This window comes from Halichoerus grypus, chromosome 12, assembly GCF_964656455.1.
Source record: "Halichoerus grypus chromosome 12, mHalGry1.hap1.1, whole genome shotgun sequence".
Lineage (NCBI taxonomy): Eukaryota > Metazoa > Chordata > Mammalia > Carnivora > Phocidae > Halichoerus > Halichoerus grypus.
Genome location: NC_135723.1, coordinates 95,436,497 through 95,452,324, shown reverse-complemented (window position 1 = coordinate 95,452,324; position 15,828 = coordinate 95,436,497). Strand labels below are relative to the sequence as shown.

At 36.0% G+C, this 15,828-nt stretch overlaps 1 protein-coding gene across 1 annotated transcript in view; it reads right to left on the bottom strand.

Moving 5' to 3' along the window:
- The window catches only part of LOC118532568 (olfactory receptor 2A2-like), a 220,561-nt gene that overhangs the window by 90,114 nt on the left and 114,619 nt on the right, over positions 1–15,828 (bottom strand). The window contains 1 exon segment of the mRNA XM_078059676.1: positions 1,162–1,338. The gene's annotated coding sequence lies outside the window, so the exon portion shown is untranslated.

Here is a 15,828-nt window from a genome sequence, read left to right as displayed (position 1 = left end):
TTTAAATTTGTATATTCTACTTAATTGTATTCTCTATCTGGACACATGTTTAATCTCTAACTATATCTAAAATCCTTGAATTGAATTCACATTTATCTCTAGAGACAATCCTTCATCTTCTAAGAGCTCAACTGGTAATGATAATTAACACATTGGTTCACTTCCTGGTGTATATCAGGGACTGTGCCAGGAACTTTGCATACATGCTCTCATGCAGCAATTGTTCCAAATATACCCCAAACTGAATAACTTCATGTGAATGAGAAAATTGAGACTCCAAGAAGTTAAATAACCTTGAACCCAGGTCTGTCTGATTACAAATCTCATAAATTACTTAACTACTGCCCTATTCTTTGTCTGGTATGTTGCATTTGGTAAGCCCAGGAGGACATAAATATATATACCATATGCAGGATGGTCATGACGTCTGAGTTCCCTTTGCCTTAGTGTTTATTACACAAAGCCATTTTTAAAATACTTTCAGCTTTCTTTGATTTTAAATTAACATATATGCTCAAAGTAGAAGAAAATGAAATTCACCCAAAAGGCAACCATTCAGAGGTAAATTTTGTTAACATTTACTGTATTTTTTTGTCAGATTTTATGTAGTTTTAACATAGTTGAGCCCATACTCTATATAAAACTTCCTATGCTACTATACCATTTATCATAACAATCCAGGCAATCTATCAACAAACTTAATTTTAATAGGTGTATAATACCCATTATATGAACATATCATAATTTACTTAATCATTTTTGTATACTTAGATTTTTCCATATACTAAAAATATTATACTACTTTAAGATATTATACTAATACTATACAAGTTATAGTATATGCACATACTATAAATAGAGGAATATTTTTGTGCATAAAACTTCATTTGGGATTATTGCTTTAATTTTTTGAAATATAGTTACTGAATAAGGAGTGCCTGGGTAGCTCAGTCAGTTAAGTGTCCGACTTCTTGATTTTGGCTCAGGTCATGATCTCAGCATCATGAGATCGAGCCCTGCTTGAGGTTCCATGCTCAGCAAGGAATTTCCTCTAGAATTTTCAAGTTCTCTTTCTCCTTCTGCCCCTCCCCCTTGCTTTCTCTCTAAAATAAATAAATAAATCTTAGAAAAAAATATAAATATGTATACATATATACTTACTGAATGAAAGATCAGAAATATTTTCATGACTCAAGTCAGTACAAACAAATGGTTAGATCAGTGAGTCTTGCTCCACCACTTATTAGCGTGTGACTTTAGGCAAGATACTTAATGTCTCAATTATTTCTTCATTTTTAAATTGGGTATAACATCAATACTTCAGAGTTCTTGTCAGATCTAAATAGAAAAATAAAGAGATTACTATTACTTATTATGTTATGAAAGTACTCTCTGAAAAGATTGATCCAATTAATTTTTCCATCTTAAGTATATAAGAATTTCTTAACATCTACTTACTGTGTCTTTCTGCGTACATGTATATAATTCTTAGACTTCAGTAATTTGTTAGTTTAAGATTCTATATTTTAAATCTGCATATTTCTTATTACTAGTAACTACGTTGTGCTCTTCTCAGTACATCAGAGGCCACCTGGCATCCACCCATCTCACTATTGGCAATATTTTAACCTTGGTCATCTGATCATGTTGATTTCTGCCAAGTTTTTCCACCATAAAGTCACAATTTTTCCTTTGTAACTTATTAAAGTTTTGTAGGAGATATTCTGATGCTATACCAACATTTTGACCCTCATCAGAACTTTATCCACTAGGTTTAGCTTCAATTGATACTGCCTGCCTAAATCAATCACCATTATAATGGTCACCAAATGACAAGTTTTTTTTCCATTGTTTCTTCTACATTTATGAGTTGTCATTCTTCTAAGTTGTCTAATTCTTCTAAGAAGAGCTTACACATCTCATTTTACTGGTCATTTATTTGTTTATATCAGTATGGATTCATGAATCCCTATTTTATTAAATGGATTATAATCTGTTACTTTCATTTTTTATTTTTATTTGGCCAATGAGAGTCCCTTCAAGTTGACTCCTATATCCTATTATTACATCCACACTATTTTTTTTTTTAGAATTTTCTTATTTTCTGATGTAAACGTGTTATAGGCTCTTCTTGTATTTTTTTTCTTTATTTTACTTTGGAATTAGCCATTTCTTCAGGCAGCCCTGTTCCCTTTAGTGGAGAAGTTTAAAAACCAGTATCTGGGCTCTTAGTGTGCTCACTCTCAGCAGGGTGTCAGTGTTTGTAAGGAGACCAGCAAACAGGGGTGGGAAAGAAATGCATTTACATGTTTCCATATTTACACACACTAACATATACATCTAAAACTATTTCTGTATTTATGTATATATATTTTAAACATGATTCACTAAAACATAACTTGTACTTAATCAAAATTAAAAACTTCTGTAGTTTGAAAGTCATCATTAAGAAAATGAAAAAAAACAAACTACTGAATTGAATAAAATTTTCACAATGCATATTTCTGACAAAGGACTTCTGTCAAGAATATATAAAGGCCTCTTAAATTTAATAAGGAGACAAATGACCCAAATAATAAATGAGCAAATGGTTTGTACAGATACTTTGCTAAGGAAGATATACAAAGGATCAATAAGCACATTTAAAAATGTTCAACATCATTAGCCATCAGAGAAATACATATTAAAACAAGGAAATATCACAATACATCCACTAAAATGATTAAAACTAAAAACCCAACTGTGGAGAAGATGTTGATCAAATGGAATTCTTATATATTGCCAGGGTGAATGTAAAATGGAACAATTTTTCAGTGCCATATAAACTAAAACATACACTTCTATGTGGTAAAGTAAGTAAATACTTTTAGGTATTTTCCAAAGAGAATGAAAACATATGTTCAAAGACATGTGTACAACTGTTCAGAGCTATTTCTAAAAAAAATAGCAAAACAATCCAAATGCCAATCAACAATTGAATGGATTAAAAAATCATGGCATATCCATACAGTGGAATACCACTCAACAATAAAAATAAATGAACTGCTGATACATGCATTAATATGGATGAATCACAAAATCATGTTAGTGAAAGAAGCTATACAGAAAAGAACATATTCTGTATGATTGCATTCATATGAAATTGTGGAACAGGCAAAACTAATCTATAGTGACAGAAGTCTGTGGTGGTATATCAGTGGTTGCTTAGGGCAGAGGGTGAGGGGACATAAATCCACTGTAAAAGGATACCAGGAGAATTTTTTGAGGGATGGAAATGATCTATATCTTGATTGTGCTGATTTGTCATAACTCATTGGACTTGACTCTTAAATAGATACACTTAATTGTGTGTAATCTATTCCTCAGTAAAGTTGTCTAAAAAACAAAATGATTTCATACTGCTTGCTCCAATTCCAATCCTACTCTTCTGGTGCTTCTAGTCTATCATCATGCCATAGTTGTGACTACCTTTTCCAGTTGTGAGGAAGTCCTCAAAGTGTTTGCTTATTTGTTCAACCAACTACTTCTTTGTTCAATGCATGCAATCTCCCAACCATGCTACCTCTATACTCTGCATCCTGGAGTGCCTCCAGCACATATGCACAGATTCCTGCATGATTATCCCACCCACACCATGCAACTGGCCAACTGCTGATTTCTTTTTCTAGGAAAAGAAGGTGGGAAAGATGGGAATATCTATTGCATTTTATAGCTTTATTCTCTTCTCCTCATCATCATATTTGTTTCCACTGATTTCTTCTTTTCTTTCTGTATTTGTCTTTCATTGGAAACTTCATATGTGGAGTTTTATATAAGGTGATAGGATGGTCCAGCTATCCATTTTGTTGAGATTCCCTCAAATATGAATGTTTTCTGGACTGGTTGGTTTATCCAATGAGGTCTTCAGTCTTGTGTCTATTTGTGAGCAGGAGGGGTAGAATGAGCCTGAGTGTGAGAGATTGGGGTGCAGGGAGAGTAATTGGGCACACACTCTCATTCTTCAGTGCTCAGACTTTCACTTAATTCCTCTGTCTTCAGATCGAAGCCTCACTGGCTTCTGCTTCATCTGGAATCCCAAAATTTAGGGCTTCTTATCCTCAATTTCTCCGTAAAATGAGCTTCCAGGCTCCTGCCCAGGATGAGTTGTTACCTAGCTGTGTGGAATGGTGCAGAATCAGAAGTTCCAACCACTTTAATAACAGACTTTCATCTTATTCCCCTATTTTCTCCTCTTTGTGTACCCCCAGGGTCCACTGTTGCTAATATATTCAAGTCTGCAGCCTCTCAGGGGCTCTTGGAAGTAATGTGTCTTACCTCTTACTAGTTTTCCCTTCTGCATGCTTATTAGTTGGTAGCTTCTTGTCTGATAAATTAGTTATCACTCCTCCCTCTGCTTTCTATCTATATTTTTTAAAAATGCTGCAATTCCTCTTATTCACTATGTCTCCTCTGCCATTCTATTTGCTCCTGTGCATTATACATTGTGCTCTATCCATTTTGGTGGTATCTGGGAAGATGAGATAAATATGTATGATAAATCTTCCTTTTCATAAGAAACCATTTATTATCACTTAAAATAATCTATTTCTGTCACTAATCCCTCACTCTAAGAATTCTCTCTAAAATGAATTGAATTTATCTAATCTTTTACAAGAAAATTGCCTTAGCATATTCAGGAAAATCTTTTGACTATCAGTGGATTGCTGGCTTATTTTTTTCAGGAGTTATTTAATAAATGGGGGGATTGTGTACCTTTAAATATGATGTGAAGATTATTAAATTCCATCAGAGATACACTGTCAGTATCTCCCTGTCTGGATTGTCTATAATGAATTGAATCCATCCTGGGTTCTTCTTCCATTTACCTTAATCCCAACCCTGCTCCATTGGTATGTTTGATGGATGGTAAGTATAAAAACCAATGTAAATGCAAGATCAAAGAACTCAAAATTGGTCACTTCAGCAATAAATGTCAGTCTATTTCATTACTTGGCTTCATGGACCCAAACTTACTTCTACAAGAATTTGAATTAAATGTTTTTCATCATGAACTGGTTTGTTAGTTCAAATGAATGTCCAATCTGGTTTGTGTATGTATAAGAATATATATACATTCTTTGTGTACTGCTTTCCTGGGGATGAGGGAGTCACCTGACACATCCATCAGGTTAATTTAAAGACCTGAGGTAGCCTGAGTCTGGGGATGGGGTTGGTGAGGGTATATTTATGTTCTTCACTGAAGAATGGTCAGGGTTCTGGCTTCTTCAGTTGTTAGCCAACAGGACAAAGCTGAGAAGCTCAAAGGCTGTACTCAAATATGAACCTAAGTGGAAGAGCCTCACCTATTAGGGACTTATTAAAGCCTTCTGGCATATTCTCCCTTGCTTCCTTCCCCCCTCCCTGAGTAGTTGTGAAAAATCTAGAAAGTTTTTAAGTTGAAAGGTATGTGCACCTCTGAGCCTTCCCAGGGAAATCACCTTCAGGGTTTCTCAGAAGTTTTCTTGTTCTTGCTCCCAGAGAGCTCTTACAACTTCACTTAGTTCACTAAAGAACCTCATGGAGCCATTTAGAGAACTCATTAAAAAGACACAGCTGGAAAGTTGCCTCAGGTATTTTGGCAAAGATGAAAAAAAAAACTTTTTAATTGATCTCGAAGGAACAGAAACTATTTCAGGATCTAAAAAGTTAAGTGTCAGGAAAAATCTCCTTGTGGAGTTCATTAAACCTTGCCTCTGTTAATTACAGAGCAGTGCTCTCTGCAGGCAACTACTCAAGAGACCATGGGGCACAATGCCTTTTGGGAAAATGTCCTGGTTGCTACACTGTGGGACCCCAGAGTTAAGGCTAAGAGGAATGTGGAGACACACTCCTTGGAGAATGGAGTTCTAAGCATCTTATCAATGGATTGAGCTCTTTTTCCTATTCACACATTTAAATAAAATAACAAACCAAATAACTGCCAATGTACTTCAGGAACAGATCTTTATATGAATTATTGTAATCATCAAAATAATTTTTATGAGTGAATATTTATTACCTTCCTATTTATGAAAGAAGAAGCAAGTTCAGTCAAGTTAAATAACTCATCCAAGGTCATATAAGTGACAGATCCAAAATTTAAAACTGATTCCAAAGCCTTTTCCATTTTTCTGCTGAGAGAGTCTAGCATGAACTCAAGCACAGTCTCCCTACACCTACTCATAGTCCCCAGTTCAGCCACCCAAACAACCACCCTGTATATTTTTTCCTTGGTAATAGCAAAACATAAAGACGATGATAAAGGTTATAAACTAGAACTTCCTCAAAGTAACATTATTCCAATTTTAACATTTCCTGCTGCTAGCACGTCTGTCCCATTTGCTGTTAACCCCAGATCTAATTCCATCATCTCCTTGCCACACAGTCCATTTAGAAACCTTTGCTAGTCCACTAATACAATTGAATTTTTCTCAATAGACAGATACCAAACTGATGCCAAATTATTCAACCTTCTCAGTTCTTCTGTAAGGCTTAACTAAGACCCAAGGCATGGAGGAATGCTTGGGGTTAATAAGTTACAATGTTTGTCTGGGTCCTCCAAGAGCTGATGCCATGACATGATTAGATGTGAATGGTATTTACTAGGGAAACCCCATGGGAGAAAATGAGGGATCTAGTGAAGGTTTGGAGAGCCATTTAATTCAGGTCTGATTCCTGGGAAGGAGAGAGAGAAGAAAGGAAGGGAACATATATACATGCACCACCTGGGGTCACAGCCAGAAACAGATGGCTTACCTAAACTCAGTAATTTGAAGAAAGTTTGATGAAGTAAGAAAGCTACTTACAAAGCTATGTGTAGGGTGTGGGAACCAAAAGGGATAGTACAAGATCCCAGGATAATGCAGGATCTTGGGCTGGTAATAAAACTTCTTTACAAACTCTAGGCCTAAAGGAGAAGAGGAGATTGCTGTTACTAGAACCTACAGAAAAGAGGAATGTGTAGAAAGGGTGGCTGATAGAAGATGGAATCTTAAGTCAGTTGGACCAGTCCATGCGGACCCTGCAGGAAATGAATAAATACTAGACCTCATTCTCCTCCCTTTCTATCTAGTCTCTTATCTTTGTTTCCAATGAGCCAAACCCAATAAGAAGCCAGAGGGCAATAAAACCCTAAGGGGGGGGGGATCGGAGGGGGAAATGAACTATGAGAGACGATGGACTCTGAAAAACAAACTGAGGGTTCTAGAGGGGAGGGGCGTGGGAGGATGGGTTAGCCTGGTGATGGGTATAAAAGAGGGCACGTTCTGCATGGAGCGCTGGGTGTTATACGCAAATAATGAATCATGGAACACTACATCAAAAACTAACGATGTAATGTATGGTGATTAACATAACATAATAATAAAAACAAAACAAAACAAAACAAAAAAAACCCTCTGGTGTAGTATACACAGATCAGTTTTACTGGGCACAGAGCACGACAGAGAAAGGTGAATCATGGATATGGAAGGGGCAGAGGGAAGATGTCCACACACAATTTGATTTGTATATTTTTCAGAACTGGCCACAGTTTTAGACTCCATCGAATCAGAAATCTCAAGGAAATTCTACACATATTGTATTTATAAATATTTACTTCAGGAATAAATAACATCTTGAATAGCAATAAAAAGTACAGGATTTAATAGTGATAAGAGGAAGGGAAAGTTCTTCTTTAGAAAAGATTGTCAACTAATAATTGTAAAAAGTAATGACAGAATTGGAAAATCACTATTTTGCAGCCAACCTAATAATTGATTCAGGCAGTCAATGAATTCAAAAATAATTGGCTGAAAATACTGTTAGGAAACAGAATCCTTACAAAGTCTCCAAGATTCATGATGCAGAATACTAATTAATTTCAGTGGAGAAAAATGTTCCTTTACAATGGAGAAATCTCGTGGAAATCACCTAACCAGATCACCAAACTTAACATTATCAATAGTGGGACATACTGGCATCATGTGCCTCATCATACAATGCTGGGAAGAATACAACATAATCTAGGTAGAATTCCTCCACAAAAAAAGCTTTATCTGGATCTAGATATGATGAATCCAAATTTCAGGGCATTCTACAACTACCTGGACTCTTCAGAAATATCAATGACGTGAAAGACAAAGGGAGAGGCAGCACTTTGAGAATAAATGAGGCTGAAGAGATAAGAAAATAAATGCAATGCATGATCTTTATTGGATCTCCAATTGAAAAAACAAAGAGCCATTAGTATATAATATTATTGTATCAATGTTAAATTTTGTGAGTGTGATAATGGTATTGTGTTTAATATTTGTTTTTAGGAGATTCATGCTAAATTATTCAGGAGTGAATGGGTATTTGTGTACATATATTCTACTAAAGTTCACTCATACTGTCTAAAACATACTTTTAAATGATTCAGCCAAAATATATATTTGCAAATCATATATATTTATTTTGTATATATCATATCTTATATGCTAGAATAAACTACATTAACAAAAATTATATTATATTATATATTCCCCTCCTTAACCTCAGCATTATTGACATTTTAGACAGGAGACCAATTCTTTGTTGTGGCCAACTGTCCTATACATTGTAGGATGTTTAGCAGCACCCTGGTCCCTGCCCACTAGTCACCCGTAGCACCTCCCTTCCTTAATCATAATAATCAAAAATATCTCCAGACATCGTCATATGTCTGCTGAGGAACAAGTAAAAAATCACTACTCCCATGTGTCTAAGGTATCTGTGTATCTGTATCTAGCTAGCGAGCAACCAGTAGAAAGCAATATAGTTTGGTAGGTAGGCAGGTAGTTGGGTAGGTAAGTAGACAGACTGACAGAAAATATTTCAAAATACTACTGGCAATTAGTCAATATAAGAGGAGTTATGGATGTTCATTATATTATTCTTTCCAAAGTTCTATAGTTATAAAAATTTCACAATAAAAAATGTAGGGAAAAGTGAATCAAATGACACATCAACTGAATTGGCAAACAAATATAACACAAAAATAAGAAGACCAGGAAAACCATACCATATAGAATACTACATGACGGTCTAACTTTGAACCACTCTCCTTCTCTCATTATTATGTTGATTCATTTTTGATAGGCAAAAGGTCACAAAAAAATGTGTTCATATATATTTGCTTTCTCTTACTCTCTTAAATTATCCAGCACAGACCAGTTACTTGACACCGAGGCAGCTGTGGACCATCAGCTGTTATCAGGGTCATCCCTAGGCACATTCGACTTCAGGTTTTAGAACGCAGTGTCTTATTTATGACAAATAATAAAACTAATATGCAAACAAAGAAACCCTACCCAGAAGGGGCAGTCCGACGAATGAGCACACCCTTCCCAGCCAGCCTGCTGGACGCCCTCACACCAACCTTCTCTCCTTCTCTGCCCCCATTTGCCAGTCTCTCCTCTCATACGGAACTCCTGAGTTTGATGAAACTCAGGTCATTCAGCTTCAGCTAATTTTAATTCAGTCACTTAAGCTAAAGCTTAGTAATTTTGCCAAGCTCGTATTTTAGAATCAGACCAATGTGGTGAAAAAAAGAAAAGAAAAAGCAGCAGCACGGTATGGGTCACTTAATTGCCTTTATTTCCCCTCTTCTAACCTGCTGCCGTCCTCACACCCTGTGAAATGGGGAAAGGAAACCTCACTGAAAACGAAGTGGGGATCCCTGGAGGGGGCGCTCACACACGTACCACTCCTTGAGCCTGCCCCACCAGCAGGAGGAAGGGTGTTGGGGCAGGCTGCTAGGTGGGGGCTGGGGGGGCACTTTTCACATAAGAACTTTATCTCCTGCCTTTAAGGAAAAGAAGGAAGATGCCTCCCTGCCCCAACAACAAGGCACTAACCACCTCCTACAGCCAACGAGAAACTGTCACAACCTCGAACTTTTGTTCTTCTCCAATGAACTTCTGTGCAAAACAACCCTCCCCAATTTACCCCAAAGCCTAATAAAAGCTTCCCTTCCCTTTGTCTTTGGACTTGCCATAGTTTGCTTGTCCCCAGTTGCAATTTCTCTGCTATTCCCAAATAAATTCATTTTGCTAGTAAAGTAACTGGCTATTTTATTTTTACGGTTGGCACCCTGAGCCCTGTGGCCACCCATAACCTCTGAATATTAAATCCACTCATCAGCTTTCCTGTTCATTTAAGTCCACTTGTCCTGGATATTTTACCCCATAGGAACCTCTAGTCTCCCCCTGTCCTACATTTTCTTCTCTTAGTTTTCACTTCTTTTCTTACCCTGCTTAGACTCCAAGTTCCATCAATAAAGAATATTTTTAATATATTAGCTCAGTTCCATTGCCATGTCACTGAAACTTCCAGGAAAATACACCATCCTTGGACTAATCCCACTGTCTTACCATCTTTGCCATGGCACTCAGGCTGAGTACTGCTAAAAAAAAAAAAAATCAAAAAACAAAACCAAACAAAAAAACCGACATTGCTGGAGAAGTGGTTTGCAATAAAATCCATAAAATTCAGCCTCATCTGGGCCATTGACCCTGACCAGCAATCTTTTCTATCATTCTCCACACTGATATTTTAAACATTTTTCACTTTATTCAAGCCTCAGACCACCCACCTAACTCACCAACATTCCATGTCACACGTGACAGATGATTTTATCTCCTTTTCACAGAGCAAAACAGAAGTCATCACATGGACAGCCTTCGACTTCCCAACACAAAACATTCAAGTGTCCCTGGGCCTACACCTATGCTTTCCTCCTTCCTAACCAATGGAGAAAGGGTTCCCTTCATATGAAAGCCCATTTTCTACACAGGTGCTCTTGATCCCATCCCTTTCTTTTTCTCAAGAAATGGATGATTTCAGTTTTCCTCATTTCCTCTCTATTGGCTCTTGATATCATTCTTCCCAAAGAGCACAAACAAGCCAACCTGTCTCACCAGCTCCTGGCCTGTCCTTTCCTGCACTGCCAGAATTGTGGAAGAACTATTCCACCCTTGCTCTCATTCCTTTGATGTACCCTAAAACCCAACTTTTCACTAAAATCCCACTAAAATTATTTTAATAAGTTACTAGTGAATTTCACATCAATTAAAATCTTACATGTTTTCGATGTCACCTTAAATTTTTTTTAATCCCCAAATCTCAGAAGTAAAAAGGGGGACTTCCAGTTTTAATATTGAGGTATACATTTGTCATAGTCTCTTCAGGCTGCTATAATAAAATACCATAGACTGGCTGGCTCATAAACCACAAATATTTACTTCCCACAATTCTGAAGGCTAGTAAGTCCAAGGTTATGGTCCCAGCAGATTCAACATGGAGTGAGGCCCGCTTTCTGGTTCAGAGACAGGTACCTTCTAGCAGTGTCCTCACATTCTGGAAGGGACCAGGGATCACTGTGGAGCCACTTTTATAAGACCCCTAATCCCAATCATGAGGCTCCACCTTCATGACTTGACCACCTCCCAAAGGCCCCACCTCCTAACATCATCACACTGGGACTCAGAATCTCAATACATCAATTTTGTAAAAAATCAATTAGCATTTTAACAATATCAAACCTTCTTTTACATGAGCATATCATATTTCCATTTTTAAGGTTTTCTTTAAGTTATCTCAAAAATATTTCATAGTTTGCAGAATAGAGGTCTTATACATCTTTGGTCAAATTCATCCTCCAGTGTCTCATAATTGTGTTGCTACTGTAAATTATTTCAGTTTTCAAGTTCAAATTTTATTGTTTAGCATTTAGAAATATAATTGATTTTGTATATTGACCTGGTGTCCTGTTACTTTCCTGAAGTAATGTGTTAGTTCCAGTAGCTTTTTTTATACTATAGTCCTTCCTTCTGCATACATACACACACAAACACAATCATGTTATCTGAGGATAATGACATTTTCCTTCTTCATTTCCAATCTACGTACATTTTATTTCTTTTTACTGCCTCATCACACATCCTAGAACCTTCAGCACAAAACTGAATAAAAGTGGTAAAAGTAGCCATTTTTGCCTTATTCCTGCTTTTCAGCAAAATCATTCAGTCCTTCATCATTATGTTAGTTGTAGGTATTTTGTAGTTACCCATGATTAGGTTGAAAAAGTTCCTATCTATTCCTAAATAAGGGGATCTTAAAAACTTCCTTCTGCATCTATTAAAATGATCATATGAGTTTCCTTTACTTTTTAGATACAACACCAAAGACATGATGCATGAAAGAAATAACTGATAGACTGGACTTTATTAAAATTAAAAAATTTCTCTCTGCAGAAGACAATATCAAGAGAATTAGAAGACAAACCACAAAGAAAATCATTTGCAAAAGACACATCTGACAAAGAACTCTTATCCAAAATACACAAAGAACTCTTAAAACTTAATAATCAGAAAACAAACAATGAAATTAAAAAATGGGCCAAAGATTTCAACAGACACCTCTCCAAAGAAGATATACAGATGGCAAATAAGCTTATGAAAAGAGGCCCCACAGCACATGTCATCAGGGAAATGTAAATTGAAATAACAGTGAGATATCACTATGTGTCTATTAGAATGGCCAAAATCGGGGTGCCTGGGAGGCTCAGTCATTAAGCATCTGCCTTCGGCTCAGGTCATGATCCCAGGGTCCTGGGATCGAGCCCCGCATTAGGCTCCCCGCTCAGCGGGAAGCCTGCTTCTCCCTCTCCCACTCCCCGTGCTTGTGTTCCCTCTCTCACTGTGTCTCTTATCAAATAAATAAATAAAATCTTAAAAAAAAAAAATGGCCAAAATCCAGAACACTGACAACACCAAATACAGATAAGGTTGTGAAGCAACAGGAACTCTCATTCATTGCTGGTAGGAATGCAAAATGATATGGCCATCTTGGAAAACAGTTTTATGTTTTCTTACAAAACAAACACATTCATATCACACTATCAGGCAATCATGCTCCTTGGTATTTACCAGAAGTAGTTGAAAACCTATGTCATGTAAAAATCTGCATATGGATATTAATAGCAGCTTTATTCATAATTCCCCAAATCTAAAAGCAACCAAAATGTGATATTATATCTAGACAGTGGAATATTATACAGAGCTAAAAAAAAAAATAAGATATCAAGCCATGGAAAAACCTTAAATGTGTATTACTAAATGAAAGGAGCCAATCTGAAAATGCTATATGTGCTATGGTTCTAACTATGTGACATTCTGGGAACAGCAAAACTATGGAGACAGTAAAAAGATCAGTGGTTGCCAGAGGTTGAGCAGGGAGGGATGAATAGGTAGAGCAAAGAGGATTTTTGAGGCAGTGAAAATATCTGTATGATACCATAATAGTGGATAGAAGTCATCATAAATTTGTCCAAACCCATAGAATGTACAAAACCAAGAGTGAACCCTAATATAAACTACGGACTTTGGATGATTATGATATGTCGGTGTGGGCTCATCAGTTATAATAAGTATATCACTCTGCTGGGGAATTTGATAATGAGGGATAATGCATGTGTTGAGGCAGGAAATATATGGGAAATCTCTGCAGCTTCTGCTCAATTTTACTGTGAACCTAAAACTGCTATAAAACTAAAAAAAAAAAAGAAAACATTTTAAAGCAAATCCAAAAAATACCTAACTCTGTTTTTCCCATAGGAGCAATGATTCAGTATTTGTTAATTCGGTCTTCACAGCAACTTTATAGAGCATAACTACCACAAATAACAGGAATCAACTCTATTACTCAGGTTCATAAGGAAATTTCCTATTGGGTTTGCCTCTTCCTTTGCTTGTCTAAGAAAATTCATCTGCTTCAAAGATAGTCAAAGGGAACTAGAATAGCACAGTTGATTCTTGTTATTTGCAGTGGTTATGTTCTATAAAGTTGCTTTGAGCACTGAATTAACAAATACTGAACTCCTAGGGGAAATACAGTTAGGTTCTTGCAAATCTTTGGTCGCAACATTTTAATTAACCAAAATGCCATTTGCATTATATGGGGTACTTTACCAACATCCTTGCAAAACAAGAGCATCTCATCAATATTGAAAACCTGTTCTTACACATAACCCTTTTCTTGTATAACATTTAGCAAGAATTTTTAAAATTCTTCTGCAGCCATCTTATCTGCAGGACATCTTGGCTGCAAGTTTAACATTTCCCATGCTATATTGCCTTTATTAAAATGTCAGCCAGCCAGCTTGGCTGAGAAGGGTTTAAGAAGTATTTAACATTTTCCTGATTTGGGGGAACATGACCATAAATTTATTTTGCTGTCGGCCTCACAATAACGCTGTCCATTATACTTTTTAAAAATCAGTTGTCATCTCATGAATGCATAAATTTAACCACTTTTTTATATCTTCCATAGTTATATCATGCACTATGGTTGTTATGTTAGCACTTTCTGGAGAGCTCTCATATACAGATTGGCATATTTCCTCTTCCTTTTTCAGAATGTATTGTACTGTTGATTCATTAACATTGGATTCATGGCCAACAGCACTATAAATCATGCCTAAAGAAGGTTACCTAGCCTTCATCAACCGGATTTATGGTTATTTTCTCCATAAAGCCCATCACAATCTCTTTGTGTTTAGAAACACTAGACAGTACTTCAGCACTACATTATACTTGAGGACCATTTGAAACAGCAATTATCAACAAAAACCACCAAAATGGAAAAAATGTGGCACCAACTAGACAATGAAAAGGACATTAGTTTACAACATGAGAGCTGAAACAAGAAGACAGAATATTAGCTTGTTCAACCTCAGCTGGAAATATGCATATTGGGAGACTTGCAATTTTTCACATCCTGCACATACTCATGAGCGACCATGAAAGCACCCCATGTGTTGATTTGGAGTTACAAATAAATTTCAGCAAATAGACAAACTCACAAATACAGAATCTGCAAATAATGAGAATTGACTGTATCATTGAAAATATTCTGCAAGAAAAACGGAAACTAGAAACTTAATGGCTGATAGAGAGCACACAAAAGAAATTTTCCCACGTAACAGGTGACAGTGGTAACCAAACATTTCTCAATAATTTTTTAAAAAAATTAATGAAACTCTTTTCTTTATAAAACAAGAAAACTTTGCAGAGACTTAAGACTTTTCAGAGAATCCAGAATTTAGGAATGGTACATTGATGTAGTAGAAGGAAATAAAGTATGAAAAAGCAAAGCTTAAAATAGAAATGAAAAACATTGAAAAATACTCCAGAAATGAAGTTGAGATTAGAAGGGGGAAAAGAGAATAGAAACACAGCTGGAAACACATTAAGAAAAACTGAGCATATAAATAAAGAAAGCAAATATAATCAAATTGAAATACAGAATTAAAATGAATTAGTAGTAAAATGATAGGTATGGAAAGATAGGCATAGAAGACCTAATACATTCATTTTCTAGAAAATCTAAGTAATAAAATACACATTTTTAATATATAATTTAAAAAATTTCCTGAAGTAAAAAGACATGAATCTAGAGATTGAAAAGGCAAACTGTGTCCCTGAGAAACTGATACAAAGCGGCCATTTAAGGAAATATTCTAGTAATGTTATTAGATTAAAAAGATAAAAGATCATGTGGTTAGCTAAGCCAAAAAAAAGCTATTTATAAAGCAAAAAGAATTACTCTGGACTTACACATTTCCATAGCAATATTCAATGCTAAAGTTTGTGCAGTCCCTCGTAGAGTCCTCCAGAAAGAAAGAATCATCCAAATTTTATACCCAGCCACATAGTTGTACAAATGCAAAGGCACAAATATGGTAGAAATAGAAGGAATTTAAAGAATATTAGTCCTAGAAAATCCATGGCAAAAGAAGTGGCAATGAGC